Raw genomic sequence first — 23,658 nt, 5'->3', positions numbered from 1 at the left:
AGGTGGACACATGTTATGCAGTTCTTTGGTGGTAAGTCGCAAAGTGTCATTGTTCCCTATGACAATTTTATTCCTATTGGCAATCTACACTGGAGAGTTCCCTGGTGTTATTGACTGTCATCCAGAAAAGTTAATTCAATTTTCAGGGGAGATTATGTCGCAGCCTCCTCTTCTCCAATACAGGACAGAGGTTTTTTCTGCACAAAAGGATGAATTGCAGGTTGTCTTATGGACCTTACAATATCATTCATCCAATCCCATTAACCTCTTCTCTTAATTCAATGAGAAGAAAGATTTGTACTAATAGTGTTTGGACAGGATATCATGCCTGCATCTTGTACTGTGAATAACCACTATGAGGACAACAATATGCAGTGTATTAATTAATGAAACTGTCCTACTAATTGGTTTTGAAACTGTCTCATTGCTATTTGTTTCTCAATAAAATTTAAAAAATAGCCTCTTCTCTGATAGTGCTTATATTAGTGTTGTGGAGTGCCACATGTGTATAGTACTGCCACTGTACACACTGACCAAGAATATCTTTTTCACTGACTTCATACTCTCCAAACTGTTACCTGGACTCACCACATCTGCCGATTTGTTGGCCCTTCTGTTCTCATCCTCCGCTGCCGGGACCTCTCACTGACAGCAATGCCTCAGTAGGCAGACTGCTGGTCACAGCAGGTCCTACCGCCTCAGATGCTGTCCAGCAGGCTTTTGCTCATGTGCCGCTGCCCATCAGAATGCTTCTGCCTTGTGCAAACAATTCCCTTCAACCTGTAAAAAGTTTTGACAAACTGTTAAACAATTCGCACAGTACATCCTCCCTCACTCTTTCATGGGGGCTAATCCCCAAGGGTTACAACCCAGTCATCGCTGGAAAAGGACATATTCCTGAGTTTGGCTCTCTGCTGGGTCCATGTTACGGCAGATATTTTCTGAAGATTCAGTTTTGATTCTTTCCACATTGGTGAGGTGGCTAACTATGTCACTGCTCATTGCTTGGGTGCTTTCAGCACCCCTACCTATCTGCGGTCTTAAAAATGGCAATGGACTGGCTATGCAAGTACTGCTTTCAAAACATTTTGTAACACTTTGCCTTTCTCTTACCTTGGGAATTCCCTATAACCCTCAAGGTTAAGGAATAACTAAACATGCTCACCCTGGGCTCAAAATTCAAATACAGAAGCAAGAAGCAGAATCCTCTACACAATTCACACCCCATAGCAGACTTTGCTTGGCATTATATACTACTAACTTTTAAATCCTACTCAGAGTGGGACTGTGGCAGCAGAAAGACAATTCAAAGGAAAAGAAAGTCCAAAAGGTCCTCTGGAGAGATCTTCATCCTGGACAACAGAGGGGACCCAGCCTAGTACTCACACGGGCTCAGGGCACGCTTGTTACTTTCCTGGAAGAGCTGATTGGCTATCTGGGTACCACAGTACGCTTTCCAGCTCTATCATAGGCCCAGACCCAGAGAAGGAGTTGGCTCCCCCTTTCAAGCAGTTGGTGCTCAGTCTGTGGCAGGGATGCCGTGGAGACTGCTCCACAGAGGACTGCTCCACAGCATGGCACCGTACTTGACCCGCGGCCAATGAGAACTGACCCAGGATGCCCAGGAGGTGACAGAGTGCGAGTCCTCTCAGCCTGCGGCCGTTGTCTTGGCCATGGTCGCCCTGGTATCTTTGCAGGGAGGAGCTTCACGTGCTGTGCCCTGTTGGACATCCTTTTGTGACCCACCCTTGGCTCACTTGTTAGCTTGCCTTGGGAGGCCCCTGCTTCCATGTCTGTCATACAAATCAATCCCAACTCCTAGGTGGCCACTATGGCGCCCATATCCTTCAAAACGTTCATCATTTAATTTACTGGTCAAGCAGGTGCCCTTCCTGTCGGTGTCAGATCGTCTTCCCTGTGCTTGTCTACTCATGCTCAAAGGGAAAGCCCACCATTGTCTGCAATTCTCTAGGAGCGGACTGTGAAGAATTGTTCCTCCTAAATAGTTTCCATCAGCCACCAACTCTTCATGTCTACTTATTTCATGCCACAGCACCTCTCGGCATGTGCTACAAAGTAAACATGCTCCAGGAGGAATGCTGACTAACATGATTACCATTATACACCTGGTCATTATTTGTTGGTCCCACACTGTATATGACGTTACAGGGCACTATCCATCTTCTGCATTTTGTTTCTCAAAAAGGTCTCCAAAAGGATTTACGGCACTTGGCTGCTAGCCTTTCCCCCATACCCTGTCTAGTCATAGGCTCAAAGACATTAATCATGTAGGTGCTCAAAATATTGGTACAGAGACTATGTGCATGGTCCTTATGTCCTTCTGACGAGGACTGTGAATATCATGCAAGAAGATGATTATTGCTACATTAGTTGCAACAATTATAACTTTAGTTCCTGCATTACTTCCTTAAATAAGGATAAAGATGTTTTAATGTCTTGCCATCCATCTATTATTATGATACCTACTAATATCTCTTGATGATACTACCATGATCAAAGTCTATATGTCCTTAAAGAAATCGATAGACAATTGATTTTTGCCCAAGGAGAGTGATGGGGCTTGTAATTCTGGGAGCTTTTTCTTTACTTTCTTTTTTTCTTCCTCCCTTTCTTTCTTTTTTTGTATTTAGTGCAGGGTCTACAGGGTCTCACTACATAGATCGGACTTGCAGTGATTCTCCTGTTTTCAGCTTTTCAGGCACTGGGATTACAGGCATGTGCCACCATGCCCAGTCTCAATTGCTGTTTCAGTGCACCCCAGGGATGGGCTCAGCATGGCAGCCTGAGGATCCAAACTCTGACCCCTGTGTCTGCCTAAGCTATCTGGCTGGCCCTGGGAGTTATTTCTTTAGTTACCCTTCTTTCCACTACTGTGTTCTATGTGGATCTAACCCAGAGTGTACAAATTGCACATTTTGTCAATCACCTGGCAAAAAACACATCATATGCTTTAGGGACTCAAGGAGATATAGACTTAAAACTATATGTACAAGTCAATGCCACTGAGGCAACTCTTCTAGATATGGATAATCAAGTCAAAACCCTGTTTTTAAAATTTTTTTTTGCAGAACCGGGGATTGAAGTCAGGCCCTTGCGCTTGACAGGGAAGCGCTTATTCCACTGAGCCATCTCCCCAGCCCCAAAACCCTTTTATATCATGAAGGCTTTAGTACAATGCCATGCTGAATTTAGTCACATATGGATGACTGCTATGCCATGCAATGAGCTCAATGGGATGGAAAAAAAGTGGTATATAACGATATATTTCCGCGTAATAATACAAGTTTGGGCTTACAAGACTCCATCTACAAGTTTGGGCTCTTCAACAGAATCGAGGCAGGATTCTCACTCCACATCAAGTAGCTAAGTCAGTGCTTGATATGCTACATGGCTTTAATCCTTCCAATCTGACATGCAAGGATGTCATCATGATACTGAGACCCATTATAGTCACTGTCGTACTAACGATTTGCTCATTAGTCCTCTGCAGAATCTTCTGAAGACAAATCATCACCCTCACCTTAAGACAGCACCATCAGAAGCTTCAGCTGCAACCTGAAAAAGGGAGATTTTGGGGGGTGAAGGTGCTTGTTCCAGGGTATCGAGCACAAGTCCACGGCTTCTCAGGGGTCCTGCAGGGCCCCAGGAGAAGTGTGTGGAGCTCAGGGCGCTGACACACCCAGTGGCTTGACCTTCACGTGAGATAATATAGACCCTCCCCTTCTTGTTCCCCAAGAACTCACCAAAGTGTGCTGCTCTGCAGCAGGTAAGATATTCTTCCTGTTCCAGGTTCTCGCCTCCCCTTTAGCTCTCCATGAACTTATTCCTACGCTGACTATATAAATAAACGCACTGCAGGTGACAGGCAGTACCCTTCCCCATCGCGAGGGGGGCTCCCCACCTCAGCTTTCTGCATCTCGGCTCTTGTTCTCTTCTTCCCCCACTGCCTCCCCCTGGAGCTTCCCGAGCTGCCCTGGAGCAGCCTTGGAGATCACGACCATCATCACTGCGGTTGCCAGCATGGAGAGTGTCGCTGTCACAGACCCCATGAGAAGCCAGACGTCCACAAAGGGCATGCCCAAGGTGGTTGCCGGAGGAGCCTGGTGCCCTGAAGGCTGCTGAAGCTTTGAGAAGCAAACAACGTGAGGTGATGGGCTGGACACCCACAAGTGGGAAATGTGCCAGGCACTCAGGCAGTGGGCTCTTGGGGTGGATGAGACTGGCGGGAGCCCCGAGGAGCACTCCAAGAGAGCTGTCAGAGCCCCACTACCCACCTGGCCTGGGCACAGCTTTCTTCAGCTATTCTGTTAGCATTTGTGGAATGCCTGGAGGAAGTTACCTTAGCCCACGACTTCTCTGTTGATAGTAGGGAGGGACTGATGTGCATGCTTCCTAATATCTGTAAGCAGGGGGCACTTTATCTACTCGGACAGATGACCTTCTCTATAGCACTGACTTACATAACTGAAAAAAGAAAAATAGTGGTGGACAGAAGCAAGCAGGATACAGAGAGGGAGGAAGATGCGAACAGTGCCTACACTTTGAGGAAGAGATTTCCAGCACGTATTATGGGTGTGCATTTAAGACTGAATCTCGCTATGTGATGAAGGGTTCTGAGCAAACAGGATTCTAAGAAGCGGTGGCCTTCGGGAGGTCACCATGAAGGAGCAGAAGCCAGGCCCCTGAAGCAGCCCAGCACATGACCCTGTTTTCCGTCTGAGGGTGTTAAGTGCTCATTTGCAAATGATTGTATTGGCCCTAATCCCTTACCTTGGGAATCTATTTAGTTTTTGGTGTGGTTTATTATGTGAGCACTTTGGTGGCTACAAGCTTCTGAAGAGTAAAAGCATGAAGTGAATGAATGTTTTTCTTTTAAAAAAATATGCTGAAAGCTCCACAACCCATGAAAGCTGCAGGCTTCTAACATCTGATCACCCAGCAAGGTGACAGCTTGAGAAGAGAGTGGGCACCAGCACACCAACACCGCGCTGCTGCCCGCTGGCTACTGCGCTGCGGGTGCAGAAGTTGTTGACGTGAGCCTTTCACAGCTCAGCATATTAATATGGCTTTACTTTTTATACCTCATTTTTATACTTTTCTGCTGGATGGTTAGGACCAAGATAAAGCAAGACCTATATAACAAGAAACACAACTTTTGTATCAGACCAGATCTGTCAGATCCTTTTGGTATGGGATAGCCAAGGTGCAGCAGAGTGAGCTCAGGACTAATAACCATCCCCTTTCTGGGAGAGCTGGGATCAGGTTTGGGTCCAGATTTCTCTGTCCAGGGTCCTGACAATTCATAAAACTTTAAAATTTGATAGTAAGTTCAGAGTTTGCAAATTGAGGTTGAAAAGACGGTTTCCGATAATATAAGTCTGTGTTCCTTCTTGCAGACATTTTCTGACATTTTCCAGCCACTCTCAGTGCTCTGAGCACATGGGGCTCCCCGAAGGTATGGGTTGAATCCTAAACCTCAAGGTTCAGGCACTAGAGGACGGGGCTGTCAGTGAGTATCTCCTCAGGGCAGAGGAGTCTCAGGACTGGGATTCCTGTCCCTGTGGAAGGAGCTGCAGGCCACTGCCTCAGCCCTGGACACCATGTGAGGGTCACAGCTTGGGCCTCTGTGCCCAGGGAGCTGTAGCACCTGCACCTTGGACTTCCAGCCTCCAGAACGGGGAAGGATGAATTGTTTGTAGGCTGTCCAGTCAATGGTGCTGCCTGGTGGTGGCATCGATGGGCTAAGCAGAGCCCTGGCTGTGCTTGGGGGAGCTGCGAGCTTCCACCCTCTTACCCCTTTCACCTTACATCAGGTGAAGCTCATGTCTTTGTGTGAGGTTTGACCAAATCAAAAAGAAAATGATGAGTAGGCTAATAAGTTAGGTCAGCCCTGTGGCATTAAGATTTCAAGAACAGGAAGAACAGGAGGAAGTCACCCAAATGATAGAAGGCGTGGTGATGACACATTAGGTCCCTTCTCTGCATAGGGCATGCTGCACCTATCTTATTGTCGCCTGCTCTCCAAGGCACCTGGGCTGGTGCACCTGTCACCCCTTCCAGGTGAGAAAATCCAGACACAGAGGGGCTGAAGATGTGGGTCAAGGCCACTCTGCTCCTTCTTGGTGCGGCCATGCTCCGGAGAAGGCGCTCTCTCCAGGGTCTGGCACGCATGACTGCAAACATGGAACCTGACTCCGAACACTCAGGCTGTGGCTACACTCACAGCGCGAGTGGGAGAGAAACCTCCAGTGCGCTGGCGCTGATCTTCCCACCGTGTGTGCTTCTTCAACTTCTCCCCTTCAGCGACCAGCAGGGGCTGTCTACTTGGGTTTTGTTAGCTTTGTGTCTGAGGTTAACGGTTTGGAGTTTACTGAGGAAGAGAGGAAAATGTGGACCAAACCCAAGGAAGCTACTCAGATATTTTATAGAAAGTGCAACTTCTGAAATGTGTTCTAAAATGTAGAGCCAATGTACTTTTTTTTTTTTTTTCTTCTGGATATTGGCCCTCTTAAAACATCTTATATAGAAATAAGGTGATTTTAGAAACCTCATAAATAAGACTTGCAAACTAAATGTGGTTAATCTCAAAGGAAAAATAGCACTTTAAAAAAACTGGAACTTGCTACTTTCGAATTTCATTCCAGAATAATAGGCCTTTCATGAGAGCCCAAGCTCCTACACACGCCGGAGCTTCAGCTTGGGGTTTGGGGAGCCTGGCTTCCACGGGCTGCAGTTCTCAGTCGTCTCCACCCTCTGATGAGCTCCACGCACGGTTTGCCTTCATTCTCAGGAGTTCATGGTGCGACTGCCTGCAGCGAGCGCTTGTGGGCGGAGGCAGCCTTGTCTCGCGGACACCACCGGCAGGACTGCTCAGAAGCAGGGCTGCCGCCCCCAAGAGCAGCGCCCGGCGTCCTGGGCGGGGGTCTGCCGCCTTCATCTCCACGGAGTCAAGCTCCAGACGACAGCGGGACCTGACGTCTGCCTGTCCTGCACCCGGCCATTGGTCTCGCTGTTATTGCTGTGACATCTGGAGAAGGGCTGTTGGATGAATCCACGACCGAACCCTGGTGCTAGCCGAGCAATGAGCGGTGCGCTGGGCCCTGACCCGTCGCCTGCCTTCTCCCTGCCCTGAGCACTCACGCAGCGGCAGGGCCGACGCCTGGAGTCGGCCTCGCCCTCTCTTCGGCAGCCCGCGGCCTCTGGCGCCCAGGCAGCTGCGTCCTGCGATGTTCGCAGCCACCCGGCGCTGCAGCTCACCTCGACGCCACCGGCGGGCTGCTGCTTCTGCTCGGCTCCGCATTCGCTCGTCCCGTCTCTTCGGGCGGGCGTGGGAACGGCTCTGAGTACCCTGTTCGCTGGCGCCAGAGCAGCGAGCCTGAGCGGATCTGCCATGCCTCTGCAGGCTGGATTCCGAAGCAGGGGCAGCGGGGCGCCACGGAGGTCAGCAGAGGGAGCGCAGCGCCAGGGCGCAGGCCACGGCTCGGCCCACGCCTGGCGCGAGCGCTGAGTTGGCTTAAGCGCTCGCACGGAGCGCTGCTCTGGGACACCAGTGCGTCTTCCAGCCCAGGGGACGGTTGACTGGCAAGCTGTGGCAGTCGGATGAATTCGGAGCGCAAAGCGTCCTCCTTAACGTGCTCTAGCTAATTTTTGCTTGACAAGCGCTGCTGTTTCTGCTCACGCCCGGCGCTCTGCTGCTGCGCACCCGCTGGCAGCGCCACGCCCGACGGCGGTGCTCACAGCCGGCTCCCGCAAGCACTTCCTCGGGGTGGAAACGTTGCAGCTGCCCTCAGCGATTTCCACGCGCTCCAACCACGCACCCTTCCTCTCCGCGGCCTGGCGGAGCCTGGAGGGTGCTGCGCGGAGGGAGGGAAACCCGGCTGGAAAGACAAAGGGAGCCTTGCAAGGCAGGCCCGGAGGCCCGGAGGCCCGGCGCTGGGTGGGTCCCAGCCGCTGCCTCCGCTCCTTGGAGGACTGCGGCGTGCGCGCAGGCCCTGCCGCGGGCTGATCCGGGCGCTGAGCGGTGGCGGGGTCCTCACCTCGCGGGGGCTCAGCCGAGGGCTCGAGGGCTCCGTACCAGAGCCCTCCTGTCAAGTGCTTTGGCTTCAAAATATCAACAGCTCTAGCTTGCACGCAGCCACGTTCACACCCCCAACTTGCTTTTCCAGTCAAGAAAACCTGACTCATCAGTAGATGGCGAGCTTGCTACACCTAAGGGCCGAAGCTTGTTTTTGTTTCTTTCAAATCTTCATTGATATTTTATTCTAAAATACTGTGCAAATTTTTTTTTAAGCTGATAACATTGGTTTATGGTAAAACTGACCTATTAATATGATTCCTAATGTATTATTTACATCAAATTTCCCATCTTTAAGATCTTGGATTAGACAGAAATAGAATTCCTGGTTCACATCATCACATGGGTGGCTTTTAACTGGACCAGCGTTCCAGTGGGCATTCCTACTGAGCTTCCCTGTCACCGGCGTCACTCTCCAGGTGGCCCTTATGGAGGTGCCTGTCCTGAAGAAGCGTGCCTGGCTGGCAGACACAGGGAACGAAGGATCTGGGGGCCACTGTGACCTCTGCACTGTTTCTCACGCCTGAAAGGACCACAGCCAAATCCTGAGAGGATCGCCTGTGGAAAGCAACCAGCAGGAATCTAAGGAGGGAGCAGAGAGGACTAAATCCTTCACAAACGCATTAGGGCTATTAGGAAAATTAAGAGGCAGCTTGGAAGGACACACACGGGTAGTCCCAGGCTGCTGCCAATGGTCATGAGTACAAGGCCAGCCTGGGCTGCAGAGAAAGAGCCTGTCAAAAAATAAATAGATAAAATAATCCCTCAAGATGTCCACAGTATAACTGACTGTGACCAGGAATGTGTCCTGCAGGTTGACTTGCGTTCTATCCGGTAAAGCTTTCAGCAGTTTGAACAACCTTTAACTTGAAAGAAATCGTGACTTCTCGCTGATGGTAATGCTGTTTCCCACACAGACACTCAGCTTTATGTTGCAGCCTCCCTCACAGTAAAGCAGGAAGAGGCAGCAGCTCTCTTGTGAGACGAAAGTCACGCAGAAAACGACTGGTGCGGAGCACGGGGAGAGGTGTGCCTGCTCCTCTCCCCGCCGAAGAGGAAGTAGCCTGTGACGCTCAGAGCCCGGCTTCTCTGCCACGGAGCCGCTCCAAGGACAGGGTCGGAAGCCTCAGCCCTGTGTTCCGCTGGCAGCTCTGCAGTCGGAAGGCCGGCAGACACATGTGTGGGTCCCAGGACCCTCTGTAGGGAGCTGCTGGGCTTTGGAGGTGATCCCCCTCGGCATCTCCATGGCCCTGGGAGCCGCTTCCCCCATGCCTGATGTCACGCTCTGTGTGGGGACTTTGGGCTTTCTCAGGAGGCTTCAGAAACACTGTAGTCCCTGGCCGTCAACCTAGAGGGTAGGCCTGGCTTTGGCAGTCCTGTCTGCCACAATCAATTAGCCAAGAAAAATCACTAAGACCAGACACAGCTCAAGGAGAGGAAAATTGAATTCCACTTTGTAGAGGGCGACGTGGCAAAGATTTGTAGCCATCGGCAGTCTGCTGTCTACCACAAGAAGTATGCAGAAGTACAACTTAATGAGTTCCTCGCCTGGTGCAAAGAATTTCAATTTATCGCTTTCAGCAATGGGCTTTTTATGTAAAATGGGCACAAAGGACTTTCTGTCCTGCAGGGAGCTGAAGGTCTCCGCAGTGAGGCCGCTAGAGGGCCTGGCTGCTCGGTGGCAGGAGCCCTTACCTCGGGAGGACCAGAGCCGTGCAGGCTCTCACACCCCAGCACAAAGCACTCTCACACCCCCTGCAGCCTGGCTTTCCAGCGGGGTAAGCAAAGAACATTCCAATTCCAGCTGCTTCCCCAGGTCCTGTTCCCTTCCAGGAAATGGGAGTTGTTGTCCTTCTTTGCCTGGCAAAGTCACCCCAGACACTGAAGCCGCACTGTGACATGCATAGTGAGGCAACCAAAACGGAAGCGCGCTGTCCTGTGTGTAGTCGCCGCGTTTCAGTTTCCCATGCAGGGCCTTTGGGTTCAGCGTGTATGTGGATTGCGAATCCACAGAGAAGGGGACCTCTCCTGGGGCGGACTTGCCTTGAGCACCCTGAAAACGCTGAGCAGGAGGAGGCACACACAGGCCTCCCTTTGGCCTTGGAAGAGCAGAGCTGAGCGTGAGTCCTGGCCAGGGACCTGTCGGGACAGACGCGGGCCGGGCAGACGCTGCCGCTCCCATCTACCTTCCCTTGGGTGTTGGCCGCCCTGAGTTTCCCACGTCCTGGAGAGAGCTCCGTGCGTGCCCTCCCCAGGCTTTTCTGGTCCAGCATCCTTGCCATCTCCTCACCTCCCCTACTCCTTGGGATAATGGATGCAGGTACTTTACTTGCCCACGATCTTCTCATCTTTGAAATTTGGCTCAATATACTTCTTCAACTTGCCATAAAACATGCAGCGAAAGATCTGTGTTACGTAAACTTGGAAACTGATGACCTGGTGATGAGGCACTAATTTGGATGGGAGAACTCGCGTGGCTCTCCAGCATTTGAGAATGTGGACGTGAACCAGTGTCTGCTGAGCACAGTGCATGCTGCAGGTGGCTCTGAGAGACTTACGTGCAGCATCTCACTTCGTCTCCTGTGCAGGCTGAGTCTACTGCGACTCTCACCCCAATTTTCTGTTGAGGAAATAGACCCACAAGTGTCCAGCTCAGGTGGCAAAGTCCGACCTGCGGCGGAGCTTTCCCTCCTTCTGCTCCATTCCTTCCCCAAAGTTCTGAGGCTCCCTGCTTGCTGTCCTTTGCCATTGGCCTTGCAGGTCACGTGGAAGCCTGAGCTATGGAATCCCCTTTCTTTGGAGCCAAGTGATGAGACTGCATCTGGGATCCTGGGCCTGGGGCACGAGGCCTGCGGGTCATGTGTGCCCGACACGTACAGCAGGCGCCAAGAGCGCTGATGTCATGTACAGCATTGGTTAAGGTTCCTGCACACACTGACGCCTGAAAGATACTTCATGCAGGTTTTCCTTTTCTTCTCATTTTGATAATTTTAGGGTTAATTCTAATTTTCACAGTAGTTTCATTTATCCTGCATGATGGAAGCAGAGGGGAAAATTTTAGTAAGAGAGTTTTCAATTTGGATACATAAAAATAGAAATATTACATGCATACTAAACTTCAATATGCATGATCTATAAATAGTGAGAAAGACCTCTTTGTTGCTATAGTAACTAGGGATTTCTTTCCATATTTCTCGATTTTTCTACACTGGATTGAGGTACAACAGTGATTTTCTAGGTTTCCTTCTGCAAAGCTTTCTCCAAGCCCCCAGGATCGCCACCTTATGCAGTTCCACTGCAGAGGTCTGTGGATGCTGAGAGTGGCTCAGAGAGCTGTCGGTACTTGTGGAGGGATGTGTGGAGTCTGGGGCTGTGCGTGACTCAGGTGCAATACGTAACTACCTTGGAAGTGTCCTCAAACTCCAGGTGTTGGGCCCACGTGCCAGAGCTGAGAGGTGGAGCTCGGGTGTGAGCAGGCTGTGAGGATTTCATCTTGGGGGTGGGTTTCCCCTTCCTTTTGTAGTCTCTCCCTTCTCTCCCTGCTGTGTCTGCCTCACACATTTCTGCAGTCCCTGAAGAGACTGTGTCACAGTGCCCTGGACAGCTGACATCAGCCTCCAGGACTGTGCGGACCTCCCTCTGCACAGGTTCCCTCCTCGGGAGTCTGGTTCCAGCGGCACGGAGCTGGCACAGAGAGAGACAAGGGGAGATCGGAGGATGGAACGTTCCCTGTGCAGCCAGTTTCCTGCCATCATACCCAGAGCGCAGTGCACACCAAGGGTGAGCTGGCAGGCACACAAGAGAACACGGCGAAAGAGAAAACTGCACACAATGCCTTCAGGCATAAAGAAGTTGGAATCCTGTGACGTGAACCGCACCTGGCACCCTTGTATCCTCCTTGTGAAGAACCGGCCACAGCACTGGGAAAAGACATGAGTTGGGCCACCTTGTGCTGTTCTGTGGCCTCACGGATGCCCAGATGTTTCCCTGCATCCTAAATACCACCAAGCAGCCGGGCAGGGCTCTGGGGACCTCAGCAGAGAGGTTCAGAGGAGGCCCCAGCTGCACAGCTGCCCTGCGGAGAGCCTGTGCCTTCAGTGTTGCTTCTGTGGGAACCAGCTCTGCGCAAGCTCAGCCTGCTGTGTCTCTGCATGGGCCAGCGGCCAGACTGGCCATGAGGGGACCTGGTGGGTGAAGGCCCCGCAGCACACTGGTGGGAAGCGGTGGGGACCCAGCTGAGCCACAGGGCGGGACAGTGGCAGCACTCGCCAACACTCTTCCTAATGTCCCTGCCTGCCTCTTCCAGGGAACAAATGGACAAGAAGTGCTGTGCCACGTGGAGAGTGCTAGACACAGTGGACATCGGGACATCACAGTGGACATGTGGCTGATCCCGGCCTGCACCACTGCTGGCTCAGATTCAGGAGCTCCATTTTCCACACTTGGCAGTCCAAGAGGGGTGGCAGGTTCTGGGTGCATCTAGGTAGGGCATGGAGGGGCGGCCGAGGAGACTCAGTCGGTCCCTCACCCCTCCTCTCTGACGCTGTCCTGCTTTGTGTCCTCTCTGACATAACTAAGCACCTCAGCCCCACCAGCTGTCCACAGTGACTTCCTGCCTTGGAGCCGCTGGCCATGGGCTGACTCCCCATGGGAGCCACATTTGGCCTCTGCCTCCTAACTGTGGTGTCCTGTATTGTGCCCTGTCATGGGACAGCTGACAATACAAAGGCTTCCTGGGCTCCTGACATTGACCTGAAGCCCCGGCACAGAGCCGTGCTCCCTGCCTGTAGCTGCACACTTCCCCTGAGAGCCCTGGACTACCTGACCAGGTTCTCAGGAGCAGAGCTTCCTCCTGCCCGCCCCTAGGATTGTCCTTGGCAGCTCTTTCCTACATGGAGGATGCTGAGCTGCCTGTGCTCTCTGCTGCCTCCCTGCCTGGGGACCTTCCTCCCACTGGCTGAGTGGGTGAGCTGGGTTTGTGCCTGTGTCTCCTCCCCCTGGCTGCTGGCACACCCCATCCTGCCCTGTTCTGTGCCTCCAGCATCCTTGGGCTGTGTTTCCCACAGCCTGGGACACAACTCCTGGTGCTGGAGAGACTGTCTCCATGGAGGAAATGCCCCTCGCCACTACAGCCTGCCGAGTTTTGTACCCTGTGCCTTCAGAGAAAGTTCTAGAATCACTGTGTCCACTGTCAGGGGCCCAGGTGGCCAAATAGGACAATAATATCAACTGTACCAAGAGGCAGAAAAGAGAGGTCCAAGTCCCTTGTCACCCCCAAAGGGGTCAGGTGATCGCTGTGGACACAGGGCTGGCTGTGGGAGGACTCCAGTAAAGAAGTGGCTTCCAGCCCAGCCCACTGTTTCTCTGCATTGTCCATAGCTGGAAGACGATACAGAACTGGGCTATCAGGTGTGGACCAGGCCAGGTCCCGGGGCAGTGAGAGCCCACCTGTCTTGTACCCCTGAACAGAGGTTCTCCTGATCTCTCTCAAATCCAGCCCCAACCACATCCTGTGGCCTCTGGGCATCAGCTCGGTCTGAGCCTAGCAGGGCTTCTCTTCCTCCAGCTCCCTCCCTCTGGGGCCCTGCTGGTCCCCATGCACAAGGGCCATGTTCCTCCCACAGCAACTCTGATTCTGCTCTCTTGGGCTGGAGTCCTTGTCACTGTCACCACTGGCATGATCTCAGGGCTCGCCTGTCAATCCACTAGGGGCTCTGCCTGGTGCTGCCTCCCTGAACTGCCACCCAGCCCTCACCTCCTGTGCCTGCCGTGTGCCTCTCCACTCCTAAGCTGACTTTCTGTGTGACGCCAGGCTGTCCCTTTCTTGGCATCTAGCAGGCATCTTCGGTTCCCTTGTCAGAAGTCTAACTCTGACTTCCTGGGGTCTCGACACCCAAGACTACTCGCTCTGTCTTCTCTCCATGGTCCAAGTGTCTTGCTCTGGGGAGACTGGGTTCTTTATAAAGAAAAAAAAAGGAATGGGCAGGAACCCAATCTCACCTTTCCATGCCCACCAGCACAGCCCATTGGCAGACCTTACGGTCCATGGGGTAGCTTGTGGCTCCTCAGTGTCCACCACAGCTCCTGGGCTGGGGGACGCGGGCCCACAGTCTCAGGCCTCAGACCACTACTGTGCCCTGCGGAGAAAACGGCTCTGAAGTCCCAGTGGTGGCACAGCGGGCTGGGCAGGAAGGGGGAAGTTGCAGCCTGGGCCCCATATTCCTCTGTGGGGTCCTCACCCCACCTTGTAGGTATAGAGGTGGTGAGGACCAGGGTGGGGCTGTGAGTGACACCAGCACCCTTGCTCAGGACACCAGGAAGCGCCCTCTGCCCCTCCACCTGAGGAACCAGGCAGAAGGTGGCATCCCTGAAGAAGGCCTCTCACCAGACCCCGAGCCCTGTCTGCCTTGGAAGGTCTGTGGGAGGAAGCACCCACTGTCTGTGCTGCCTGCTGTTTTTCGGCAGCCTGGACTCAGCAGGGTGGTGTCCAGAGAAACTTGGCTCCTTCCAGCTGAGCCGGGGCCTTCACAGGAAGCCCTGGGGCTGAAGAACCAGCGGCAGAGCAAACTCACGGGCAAGGGTGTACACCGGCAGTGGGACAGCCGAAGGGAGGCAAGCAGGGACAGGCACACAGGGCTGGCTCTGTGCTGCAGGAGGGCTCCTGGAATCCCCTAACTCTGTCAGAGCACCCTGGCCAGCCAAACACTTGGAAGGGGCCCTCGCTACTCATTTGGGAAAGAGCAAGTTTAAAAATAATTTTTATTTCTCTTTTTCAGCAAGAAAGGAAGTTCTTTGTCCTTTAATATGAAAAGCAATCTATAAATCTTAGTGCTTTTGCTTTAATTCTACAGAGAATTCAAAGCTTAGTTCCTGATAAAAATCTCTATTTCTAGTAGCTTGAGTGAAAAACGCCATTGGAAACCATTAACCTTGCCTGAAACAGGCATTTTTAAGGGACAAGGAAACAGGCGTCCGAGTAAAGGCTACCCACTGGCAGCTCCCTGGCTTTCCAGCCTTTTCCGCGTTTGCTCTTCAAGTTTGGAGCCATAATGAAGTCTGTGACACAGAAAACATTCCGGAGAAAAGTCGCCTCCAAGGGCACTAATGCCACTTCACATACGGAAAGAGCAACAGCTTCGGTGATTTTCTAATTGTGTTTCTCTTGTAAGTTTGTTTATTCCAAATTATGATTCTGTTGTGCAGATTAACAAAGACAAAAGGTGCGCTAACTACGGAGCCAGCTGGAGATACTTGGCCATCAGGTTTGTGCAAAACGCATCGCCACGCACCCGCCCCCGCGCGCAGGGTCAGGGAAGCTGGGCCCAGCACCAAGCGTGTTCCACGGAGCGGCTGGGTGCTGCCGGCGGAGTCAACATGCGTTGTTTTCTGCTGTTACATAAAAATCAACACATCGCTGCAGCCTTGTCATGTAGCTTCTTGTAAATATTTTAGAAGTTTTTAGCAAGTAAAGAACAAAATTGAGAATACTCAGCGAAAGAAATTATCTGTCTGTCTGTCCCTCTGTTTACCAGTGGAGTGCAGAACTAGAACCCGTCCCTCGTGCTCACTGCGCAGACACGGAAGCTGCCGCAGCGCCAGCCCGCAGACGCTGGGCGTGCACCGCGCAGGGGCCCCGAGGGAGGGCGCCGAGCCAGGACGTGCGCTCCCCGGAGTCTGAAAGATGCCCAACAGCACCTGGGCGTCCACGTTTCTCACCCACAAACCTCAGTCCGGCCGCTTTAACCTTCTCCAAGAGCGAACTTTCTAGCATGTGGATGCTAGTACCGTGATGAACCTGTCAGCAAGGGGGGGACCGGCCAGATCCATATTGCTCTGGGAAAGAGAGGCCAGGCACACAGTGCTTTTGCGTGAGCCATTCCTGTTTCCGCAGGAAGACGACGCAGGTCCCTGCTGAGGAGCAAGTGGAATTCGTGTGCAAGTGCTGCAGACACCAGTAGGGGGCAGAGGAGCCCGGGTGGCCTCGGGACCTCATGTAGCTTCTCCAAAGACCTGCAATTCTAAGGCAAGGGAAGAAAATGTTACCATGGAGATCAAAGGGTAGGGTGCCGCTGGAGAAGGAAGAGGAGGAGGGGGGGAGGAGGAGGGGGAGGGGAAGAGGGAGGGGGAGGAGGGAGAGAAAGGGGGAGGAGGGGGAGGTCAGAAGACCCAGGAACAGACCCCACCCCAGGAATACAGACTCCACCCCACCCCCACCCTTAGAGCTGAGCCACCCAGAGCCCTCAGTGTACCCCTGATGGCTTCCCTCTGTGCCCCAATTCGCCCTTCCACCCCAGGGCCTGCTCTTCCCAGCCTGATATCTCCAGGTAAGCAGCCAATCAGCAACCATGTGGAGTGCTCCTCTCTAATCATATGAGCTCCTTCAAGAGAAGCAGGAAGGAAAAAAGAAATTGAAAAATTGCTGTAAGTCATCTGTATTTCTCAAATTCTTGGTTCAGACTGCAGGACACAGGCCTGACTGACACCCTTCAGAACAGTGGAGCAGCCACTCAGGCAGGAGCCTCGCGTTGGGAAGCTTGTTCGCAAGCGCACAGATGAGGGGGTGTCGGAAGGGGGACTTCCCTGACGGCCGCGGGGCGCTGAGAGCTTGTGCCTGTCCGCTGCTTTCTGACTCAGAGCCCAAAGCCGGGACACGTGGACAGAGGGATGAGTGTTAGCAGTGCAGAGTGGTGACAGTGCCCAGCCCCGGTCCGTCCCAGCTGGAGCCTGGCAGCTCCGGGGCCTCCCTCCCACACCTGCCAGCCCTGTGCTCCAGGGGGACGGTGCCCGGAGAACATCGGAAAGGCCACCTTCTTCTCTGGGGCTCGAGGGACAAACTTTGAGCTGCATCGCAGAGGTCCTACGCTGAGCCTGGCGGGAGGACGGTCTCCAGACACAGGCCAGCAGGGCCAGCCCCGGGCAGGCGGAGTGCCGGGGTCGCCTGTGCCTGGCTCCGACCTCTGCAGCTCCGAGGTGCTCAGCTCGGGGCTACGCTGGTGCAGTGCTGAGCGGAGAGCGCGAGGACGGGCGTCACGTTGGATCTGAGTAACCTGCTTCCACAGCGTACAGTCCGCGAAGACTGCACTGAGCCTGTGCAGCTGGGCAAATGGCTCTTCCCTGAGTTACCCTCCAGACCGCATGCTGGGTCTGAACAAGCGCCCTGATTTCATGCAAATAATGGCTTGCTGGGCTTTGTTGGACCTCGTGCCGTAAGAGAAGTTCAGAAAGCAAAGGGCCCAGCAGGACACAGAGAGCGGGAGATCCCAGCAGGCCTCGCCCGGCCTAGGCGAGAAGCTTGGCTATTCTGGGGAGTGGATCCCTGACGTGGGGCAGCTGTACTTTACAAAAGGGACTTCTAACGGGTTGTGCCCACATCAGTGTGCGTCAGCGGGAAGCTGGAAGGAATGATCTGGAAGGGTATTCAGGCAAGATGAGCCGCAGGAGTGCTTTCCACGCCAGGCGCGGCTGCTTCCCGTGCCCACGTGACCCTGAGCTGCTCCGTATACCTTCCGGCTGCTCAGGGATTGCGGCTGTGCACGCTGCCCCTGACCAGCAAGGCGAACCCCACAGATCAGGGCAGTCCAGGGAGGAGGGTGGTGCTTAGACCCTGGCAGCCGGGGGCAGGGAGACAGGGACCCTGCGCTCTAGGTGCCACGACTGATCGCTGCTGGGTACTGGTGCACCTCATTTAAAAAATATATTTTTTGCTCTTATAATTTCAGATGCATCAAAAAGTTACAGAAATAGTGTGAGGAAATCACACATCTCAGCCTAGAGTCAGGCTCACATGCCTGCTTTTCCTTTCCCCCACCTCCTCATGCACACACACGCGCGCACACACACACAGCACATACAGCACACACATGTTCATGCACATGCTTTAAAAGATTTTGGAGGGAGCTGATGGTCGGAATTTGTTAGTGTGCACTTCTCAGAACACGCACATCGCTTTACAGAACCCAGGAATACTAGAAAAGCGGGGAACTTCCTGTAATCCCAGCACTCTGGGAGGCTGAGGAGGGGGGACAGCGATTCAAGTCCTGCTGGGCAACTCATGGGTTTAGGGAGAACCTGTCTCAAAATAAAAACCCAGAACAGACTGGGGATGGAGTCGGGGTGGGAGCCCTGGTTCCGCCCAGCGCCACAGCAGCCTCAGTGCCTCCATGCCGCTGTCTCTCCTGCTCGCAGTCATTTCCGTCTCCACCACGGTGGCAGCAGGGGCAGCGTCCACGGCTGCAGCTCCGGGCCAGTCCCAGGCTCTGCCTCCGACGGTCTGCTGCTTTTGCTTGCAGGACCCAGACGCTGTCCCGTGTTGATTATTTTTTAATGGGAATATTTTGAGGGTTATAGAGAATGGTTTTGAGGAAGGTATCTCAATTCACACCTTTTTTTCTTAATTTTATTTTTAAAGAAAATTTAAAAATAGTAAAAAAATTAGCATGCAGAATTTCACTGAACAAAATGATAGGAAATGAACACTGGTGGTCGTATCGCACACTGTCTTGGTTGTTCAGGTCATCAGACGTAAGCATGTACAATTGGACAAAAATTATTAAAAAATTAAAAAGGAGAGAGAGAAAAAATTAGGCTTTAACTGCTCCTTTTAGTAGACCAGCAGAAAACAGCGGAACAATTACCCAAGCCATGTGTTTGTACACATGTAGTTTCTTTTCCCATCCTTCCTTCTTTCTTTCCTCCTCTTCCTCTTCCTGGCTATTCCTTCCCTTCGAACAGATTCCTTCCCTTTCACAGGATCCATTTTACCTTTCAGATTTTATTTTCTCTTTTGGGTTTGTACACTAGGGAGACAGTGTGGTGTCTACATGTGCGGGTCTGATTTATTTTGCGTGTGGGTCTGGCCTCTAGTCACATCCATTTATCTATAACGCCTTGAGTTTATCTCTTTTGCAGCTGAGCAAATGCCACCTCCCTGAAGCGCCTTCTGCTGTGGAGCAGGAAGCCTCAGCCAGGTCCTCAGCCCTCTTCCGCCTCGTGGGAGCCACACAAGGTCCTCATAGGTGTGAGGTTTTTTCATCTTTTTGAGACAGGGTTTCACTATACAGTTCAGGCTGGTCTCAGACTTCCAGCAATCCTCCTGCTTCAGCTTCTCCAAAGTTGCTGAGATTCGAGGCTTGACCTACCATGCCTGTCCTTAGGTAAGATTTCTTTTTCTTTTTCTTTTTCTTTTTCTTTTTCTTTTTCTTTTTCTTTTTCTTTTTCTTTTTCTTTTTCTTTTCTTTCTTCTTCTTCTTCTTCTTCTTCTTCTTCTTCTTCTTCTTCTTCTTCTTCTTCTTCTTCTTCTTCTTTTTTTTTGAGGTAGGTGACAATCATACAGGGTCACTTTTATTCAAGGTATATACAATGTAACAAGTATCAGCATTTCAAGTACACAATCTACTCAGTGAACATTCAATGGTGTGTGTGTGGGGGGGAAGATTCAATCTTCCAACACCTTTCTGCCTGAAGGTTAGTATGATTCAATAATGGCATACAACCACTTACTATGAAGTGAGTTTACTGTAATGACTTTATGAAATTCACTCCTGATATCTGATGTTGCAAACTTTAGGGTCTCTGAGATACGCAGGATCCTTGCACATAACTGGCATAAACCCCATTATTTGAGCTCTCTTAATAGCTTATGAAATTTCTTTCTGTTTCTTCCCACAAAGACCTGTTATATGCCTCCCATGAATGCAGCCAGTATGTGGAGAAATAAACTGGGACAAAAGCTGCACATTCTTGTAATCCACATGTTTCCCACGCAAGATATACTTCTTAAGAGGTTCCTTATATGGGTTTTCCATTGCAGCAGGCAGGTTTTCGTTGCTGGTTACCTGTTTGTACTGTGAACAACTTCTTCTCCATAGCAACCTTACCCGTGCGAGTTCCGGGATCTGGGAGCCAGGCAGCAGCCGTAACCCCGTGTGTGAACTTCTTTCTCCCTAGACCACGGCAAAGGGCGGCCAGCGCAGCCATGGTTTCCATCCCTCGTCTCCCTTTCCTTTCTCTAAATCCTTCTGGTACACGTTAGGTAAGATTTCTTTCTTTTTTAAAAAATTTAAATGTTTATGGAAACACAACTGTACTTCCACTTCATAGTAACAAACAAAAACAAAACACATCATTTATAAGAGTATTGAAATACAAAACAGCAATAAACCTAGGCAGGATTCTTAGTGAAATCAGGGCAAAGTGACCACGTCCACCTTTCGTGAGTGCAGAGCTTGTGGAAAGGTAACCAGAGGGGATGCAAATATCTTGTCCTCACGCTTTTGCCCGCCGGCTTACGACAGCGTGGACATCTCCCAGAAGCGCCGCACTCCTGTATTCATTAGCTGGCTTCGTCTGTCCATGTGTGGGGGCCGCCGGCTCGTATGTCACTCTTTCATCTCATATCTATTTGACTGGCGAGATGCTGCTTTAGGGCTATCACCTCCTGTGTGTGCTCGCTGCTCACAGCCGGCTGTGGGAGCGGGGGAAGCTGCCCGAGTGGTCCCTGCTGTGCTCCTGGGGTCCTGGGATCTCCTGAGTGTTCTGCACAAGTTGCTGAACGCTGCCTCCCCCACCCTCCATCCACTTTTGAGACAGCTCTCTATCTCACGAGCTCTCATGTGCAGCAGCGAGACGGAAGGCGTGGGCGGGGCTCTGACTACCAAGGCTTTGTTTCTAGGTGGTCCCAGGGGAGGCCAGGGCACATGTTCCGGATGTGTGCATCTTCCATGTCTGCCTCTGTCAGCTGATGTCTGTCTGTCTGTCTGTCTGTCTGTCTGTCTCTGTGTCTATCTCTGTGTCTGCCTCTGTCTGTCTCTGTTGCTGTCTCTGTCTCTGTCTGTCTGCTTCTCTGTCTGTCTCTGTCTCTCTCATCTATCTATCTAAATCTATCCATCATTCTGCAGTGTCTGTCTGTCTGTCCATCTATCTAATTACCATTGGCACTGGAATACATACTGATGACCCAATTCTAATTTCATTTTAGTCCTGCAGGGTAAATCCCAAGCATCCCATTTCCCATACTACTCCTAATTCTCCACTGGAAATAATTTTTTATTAAAAGCAAGTGAAGAAAACCCACCTGTTTCCTATTACGTTCCTCACTGGAGATTCTGGCGACTTCTCTGTCTCCACGTGGAACATGAAGATCCACTTTGGGAACTGTGGGTCCATATTGCTGGGCAGGCAGGGCAGGGGTGCACGTGGCCCGGGGTCCCGCCCACCGGAAGGTGTGCCTCTGCATGGGTGGGCTAAGGGAGGCCAGGCTCCCAGCCGCTCGGGCCCTGCCGCCCCGCAAGAGCAGTCCCTGTGAACCCAGGATGGCCACACCCTCCCTGCAGGAAGGTGAGACCCAGCCCTTGCCAGGTCTTGGGGATCCCATGCGGTGTGCGTGCTCCCTTGCCGAGGTGCTTTCCGACATTCTGGATACATCTCTGTCCTTGTCCTGTGCGCATCTTCTGGCTGGCTGTTCACACCCGAGCGTGCTGGCTCCCTGCAGTCCTTATGCGAGGCCTGTCCGCCATGTGCTTCTCCATGTCTTCTCCCAGCCCGCAGCCTGCGCTTTGATCCCTCCCAGGCTTGCTCTCAAAGGAAGCTTTACATTCCGACGAGGTCCAGCTTATCAATTATTATGATTTTATGAGTTGATTTTGGACATTGAATGTAAGCACTTCTCCTAGGTCTGGGTTCTGAAGATTTTCTTAATAAGCTATATGTAATCATGTAATTCATTGTGAGTTATCTTTCTGTAAGATTTGTACCTGGTAATTTTTAATGGGAGGCTGGGCTGTGTGAGTCTGACCTTGTGGGGTGTTAGACCCTCCCATGTTTCTAAAAGTGTCAGGCCCTGTTCTAGGCCCCGGGAGCTGCCCTGGGAGCTCTAATGATCTGGGTCCTGCTCCGATCCTTCCGGATGGGGCAGCAGCGCACGCTGCTCTCTTGGGCTCCCTCTCCGCTTCTAGCACTGAGCAGAGTCTCCTCCAGTGCTTGAGGCCTGCACTCCTGCGCACGTCCGGCCTAGGGCCCCTCCGGCTCTGGTCCTCTCAGGGTCTTGCCATGACAGGGTGGGGGGCGGCGCTGCACAGCTGCCGGAGCGCCTCCTACACCGCTCTCTGCCCCACGTCTTCAGCCCGCCCTCTGCTCAGGGAGCCCCGGCCGCTGCCAGCCTCACTTCTGTGCATGGAGCTGGCAGACCCGGCATCAGCCCGCACCCTTCTCCCCAGCGCGGCCCTGGCCTCTTTCTGGTGGAGCTGATGTTGTCTCAGCATTGAGCCTTGTCCGAGCCCAAGTTCACGCTCAGTTCCAAGCTTGAAATTCCCCACTGTTGTTGGGAACGTGACTACTGCTTCTAAAACCAGGGCGCTTCTGCTTCCTGCATTTACTCAAACTCATGTCATAGTCCTTAAGAGTTAATTTATTACCCTGCTCTTCAAATTGCAGCCCAGGGGCCTTTAAAATTTATATGCTTTCTGCTCCTGCAAGCTCTGTTTCAAACGCCTGGTTTATTTTTTATCTAACTTACCTGTTGCATTTCCAGGCGATTGCTAAGGGCTTCCTCAGGATGAGCCACTTCCATGTAGTGAATCCACGCGGCACAGCAGTGCTTGCCTCTCGACAGCATCTGGTCTGTGTGCCCGTGTGTAATGTTTAGCAACTCCTTGTGCAGCTTTTCTCCCCCATCTCCTGCTCCTCTGCACCCCGTCTTTTCTTCCTCTAATTACTCCTGTGCTCATCTTCGCTTCTGTAGTTTTCCTTAGGTTATAGGAAAACTGCACCCCACCCCTGCACACCGTCGCTGAGGAACTTTATCTGAGTGTGTTCCTGTGAATGATGTCCAAATGTCGACTTCTAACATTTGACGACCTCTGAGCTCCTGGCTGCGGCGCTGTCCAGACCCGAGGTCCTCCTCCTGGTGCTCTCCCAGTTTCATTCCGCCGCTTTCCAGGTCGTGCTGCCGCAGACCGTAGCTTGGGCCCTGCCTGACTGCTGGGGCTCTGTGAATGACTGGCCTTCGCATGTGAGCGGCACAGAATCATGGGCTCCTCACGGCTCTCGGCTCCCAGCCCTCGGGTCGGCCTCCTCCAGGCTCGCAGCCGGCAGGCGCAAGCCGCCTTCCTGTCGGAAGATTCCCTTTTCTAAGGCGTATTATTTTTCCTTCCTCACTCTACTTTTTCCTTCTAGAACTCTTATTACTTTCATGTGAAGCTTTTGGGGTCTGTCGTTTATCTCTAGCCCATGTTTTCCACATAACTTACATTTTAATTTTGTGATCTGAGTTGGATTTCCTGTATTTAATTCATGAATTGTGTTTGAGGAACTCCCTCTGATATAAGCAGTGATTTCTGGTATATCTTCTAATTATAATCCAGCCAATTGGCTTGCAGACTAATTTTGGATGTAGAAGCTGTGTGTGTGTGTGTGTGTGTGTGTGCGCGCGCGCGTGCGCACGAGCAGGCACACACGCACGCGCCGGCGCTGTCCCCAGTCCCCACGCAGTGCCTTTGCTCCTTGCGGTTGCTGTTGTTGTACCTGCTCCGACAGTCACTTTACCATGACCACCCTGGAGTGTACCT

The 23,658-nt window shown here is 52.2% G+C and overlaps 1 pseudogene; it reads right to left on the bottom strand.

Moving 5' to 3' along the window:
- Positions 1–19,709: 19,709 nt before the first annotated feature.
- On the bottom strand, positions 19,710–20,071 carry LOC101591983 (annotated as a pseudogene).
- Positions 20,072–23,658: the final 3,587 nt, after the last annotated feature.

The sequence above is a fragment of the Octodon degus genome, unplaced genomic scaffold (genome assembly GCF_000260255.1).
Source record: "Octodon degus isolate 3935 unplaced genomic scaffold, OctDeg1.0 scaffold00155, whole genome shotgun sequence".
Lineage (NCBI taxonomy): Eukaryota > Metazoa > Chordata > Mammalia > Rodentia > Octodontidae > Octodon > Octodon degus.
The sequence above is the reverse complement of the archived record's forward strand: the minus strand, read 5'-3'. Positions and strand labels throughout refer to the sequence as shown.